The following is a 4,250-nucleotide window of genomic DNA, read 5'->3' on the forward strand; positions in this document are numbered from 1 at the left end:
GTGATCAGACTCTTGTTGACGGTTTGGCTTGGGCGCTGGCCGCTGCCTTGCAGCCCTCCACGCATCAGCGCCTGGGGGTCAACCTGCACGTCTCGCTCGGCCAGCAGAAAATTCAATGCCCAACAGGGCCGGTCGGGGGCAGGGGCGCCGGACCCTGGGTCCACCAGTGTCGGGATCCCTGTAAAAGGCCGTATAGATGGCATCTCATAATCAAGTTTTAAGTTTGGAAAACAAATACATCAGGAATCCAGACCAGTGAAGCCAGTTGAATGAGTGTTTCGAGCAGTGAAGCCAGTTCTGTATATAAGCTTTGCACAGACATGCTGCACTTTTAGGCCCTGTTTAGATGCAAAGTATTTTTAAGTAATGAAGAAATATTATGGTTTTACAAAATACTTTGATTTTTAAAAGCTATTGAGTGTTTGGATGCAACGAATATTGTAGTCTCTAAAACCATGATTTTGTCAAAACTGTAGTCTTTTTGGAGTTTTAGAAACTTCACTCATGACCTCTTTTTTTCTAAACCACCGTGTCATGTCTCTTTTGCTTATAAAACCATAGTTTCATGGTACTATAGTTTTTTAAAACCACGTGATCCAAACTCGTTGCGAGCAGAACTACTGAGTTCATTCTCGCTTTGGAATTAGACAAACACAATGTTCAGTTTTTCCTTCCTGCTGGTAAACACACAAACTTTCTTTGGGAAATTAAATTCACAGCCTGAAATCATTTAGAGCAGTCTTCTCCCTGCCAGCCAGTCCAACAGCGAAGTAACGTGCCACGTAATCTCTGACGAGTGTTTCCCTATACAAAGGACGATTCTCCTCCGACAGCAGCTCTTTGATCGGATCATACATCCTTGTGGAGGCCGGATGGAAGAAAGTGTTGAAGAAGCACACGACGGAAACTCTTGGTTCGCCATTCTTTGCTACCACTCTGCTCCACGCTGCTGAACTTGCCATTGGAGACCAACTGAACATGTCAATGGACGAAAGAATTTCAGTACCAAACTCTCGACTGTATGTATCAAAAACAAGCTTCTTCATATACAGTCTCTTCCCAAACTCCCAATGCATGGCGACTTCATGCTGGGGGCATCGAGGGTAGTAGTGGCCTACTATAGTCTGTCCCTGGTTGCGCTCTCGGTAGCTCGGTTTGAACCCAAACGACTCGGAGAGCAGCTCAAGCAACCCCTCTCACAGACTCTTCACATGTTTGGCGTATTCAAATAGCGCATCTCTGCAAACCATCATACGAGAACCAGAACCACTATCGAAAATTGAAATGGATGGCGCAGTACAGTGGTACCACGCTCACCTGCGGCTCACGGGCAGGTCGTCGGCGGCGGCGGGAGGGTCAGGCGCCATGCACGGAGGTAGAGCGTGTGCGCCAGTTGGCCACGGGCGACTGGAACAGGTCGAAGTTGCAGTAGTACTTGACCGCCTTCCCGGGCTCCCGCGAGTAGAGCCGCCTCTTGCCGCTGCCAACATGCCGTCCCCGCCGTCGGCTTCGTGGAACGCCCGCACAGCCTCTACCGCCGCGTGCATCGCCTCGTTGGGCACACCGTGACCCATCACGTGGAAGAAATGGAAACCCCACTCCACCGGGGCCCGGCGGATGGCGTCCACCACGGCAGCGCGGTCGCCGCCGTCAACGGAACGGTCGCCGCAGACGGGTTTTCTTAAGGTGGAGAGGCTCCTCCGTGTCGGTGTCGGGAAGCGGAAGATTCGAGGTGTGGCATTTTTCTTGTCGATGGCCGCCTGAGGCGTCTACCATCTTTATTTTGATGGGACGGTTCGACTGGCAGGCACCGAGCCCGGTGACTTAGGTTTTTTTTTCTCCTGCAAAACTTCGGTCGCTTTGTATCGAATATTTAGACACATATTTGAAGTATTAAATATAGACTAATTATAAAATTAATTATATAACTTACGATTAATTTACGAGACGAATCTTTTAAGCCTAATTAGTCCATGATTTGACAATGTAGTGTACAGTAAATATATGCTAATAACGGATTAATTAGGCTCAATAAATTCGTCTCGTGGAGTACTGACAGATTCTGTAATTTATTTTTTTATTAGTATTCAAACATTTCATACAACATCCTCGAGTGACATCCTCTGAGTTCTAGTCACCGGATCTAAAACAACCCCTTAGTCTGGACTGCCTTCATGCTAGTACAATCCTATCGTGCCCTGAGGGGTCTCGTGGGCGTAGGCCTGTGCGCAGGCTTTTGTTCCGTCCGCCTAGCATCGTCGTGCGACGTGTGACTTACGGGCGGTGTAGCCGTGTGCGGGGCTATAAAATGTCAGTTCCTCTCTTGGTTTCAAACTATCCTAGCCATGTACATAGCATCCAGTCGGGCCTGGAGGTCAGTGATTCTCCGTTGCATCATGCTCGTGGGCAGCGATGCCCTCGTGAGCTCTGAGAGTTGCTCGGGTGGGGATTTTTCCCCTTGTTTGAATGCACTAATCTCTTGTTTCGCGTCATTGAATCCTGGTGAAAACAAGGATCGTAGTGCTTGGGAACCTGAACCGCTTCGCTCCCCGTGTTCCTATTCTATGGAGCCTTCTAGGAGACCCCCATCTGTCTTGAATGCCAACCATCATCTCCCTCCACTATCGCTCCTCAGGGCGCCTATATAAGCCGAGGGAAGGGGGTCCCCCAAGTTCCTTAGCGATTCACCAAGTGACAGAGTGGCGTTCCTTCCCATGTGCCATGGTACGTGGCGGGTGTCGGTGGCTGTGCCGCTGTTAGGAGAAGGCTTTCAAGATCAGGCTCTGTAGCAACTTGCCAGTAGCTGTTCGCCTTGGATGCTAGAAGAAGCTCCCCAAGGATGGGGAGGAACCATACTTCTGGAGGCCCAAATCACTGGTGGTGTGGCGGTCGGACTTGTACGTGATTGGCGTGCACGAGGTCTCCAACAGCGAGATATCTGTAGGAAATCCTGGAGGTCGAAAGGTCCCTGCTGTTGCAGGAAAACCTTTTGAGCCCCTAGACCTGTATCTGGGATACCTCGTGTATCAATTTGATGGCTTGGGGCCATCGAGTCGTTGTTGTGCGTTCCTCCCCGATGTTGGAGAAGCTGGCGCGGAAAGGGCTCCTCGCGGGGCTCCTCATCCTCTCGGATGCTAGAAGAAGCTCCGCGAGGTGTTCTCCTGGAGGCATCTCCCTAGCGTCGTCCCTGCTCGTGGTGAAAATCCGGTGGCGCGGTGGGGGCTGCAGATATGCCCTTCACCTGCTTCTTCGCTTCATAAGATGTCCATCCCTGGGGTGCGGGAATAGACCAGGACACGTAGGGTTTTCTTGTGTTTTGTAAGTGCCGCACTTGCTTTGTAATCATTTATCCTAGATGAATAAAGATTAAGCTTTTTGCGGCGCCGCTCGCTTACAATGTGGTCGACCCTCGGATCTTTAGGTTGAGGCTTGGCCTTGTCCCAATGTTCTTTCGGCCTAGGCCTTGCATGTTTCGTTACGAAGCGGCCTTTGGGTTTACCTGCCCCATTGACTACCGTATCATAGTTCAGAGGTCGAAGTTTTGTCTTTACGGTCACGTGACTGAGCTTTCATTTTTAAGTCAAGCTCTCGAATCATCCAGTCAAACATCGGGCACTTTGTGAGAGGCCAACCTGTCAGCCCTTGGAGGGCCCAAGGTCTTGGCTGGCCATTGTGGTCGAGAGCCGAGACAGAGAGAGTCATTTCGAGGTCTTTTGATTCGACTTGGTCAAGGCTGCCTAGCCCTCCCTTCTCTATCACCAGTTTCGAGCCCGTTTTTTCACTCCGTGTGGGGTGAGACGGTCCACCGTAACCACACGGTCAAGCAGTGCGCCTTGTGGAGCTCAATGGGTAATTCGAGTGGGACCCAATTGTCCCCCAACAATCGACGTCCCATACATCATCGACCGCCTGTCCCTCGGTCTTGGCCATCTCCGTAACGGCCAGAGGGCATGATGCCTCCCGCGGAGGGGGTAATCCGGATGGCTTCGAAGCCGATGACTCGGACACTCAATTTTGAGCCACTCCGGGCTCATCTTCTCCATGCCCCTAACTCTTGTGTGGGCCTAGAGCCTTTTGGTGGGCCAGCCCGACTTGATTTTTGAAGCCGTCGTCGTATGAAGCGTAGATGGGGAAGCTGGAGGGGCGCCCTACACGCGAACTGATGAGAACGGCTGGATTGCCTGGTCACGTCATGTGTTTAATGGCGCCGGCTCGCATGTGTTCGTGGGGCGTGTGGGCGCGCTTTTGAT

The 4,250-nt window shown here is 51.3% G+C and overlaps 1 pseudogene; it reads right to left on the reverse strand.

Annotated features, from left to right (window-relative positions):
• Positions 1 to 713: 713 nt before the first annotated feature.
• Positions 714 to 1,589, reverse strand: LOC136495275 (1-aminocyclopropane-1-carboxylate oxidase homolog 1-like; annotated as a pseudogene).
• Between the last annotated feature and the right edge of the window lie 2,661 nt (positions 1,590 to 4,250).

Source organism: Miscanthus floridulus, chromosome 12, assembly GCF_019320115.1.
Source record: "Miscanthus floridulus cultivar M001 chromosome 12, ASM1932011v1, whole genome shotgun sequence".
Lineage (NCBI taxonomy): Eukaryota > Viridiplantae > Streptophyta > Magnoliopsida > Poales > Poaceae > Miscanthus > Miscanthus floridulus.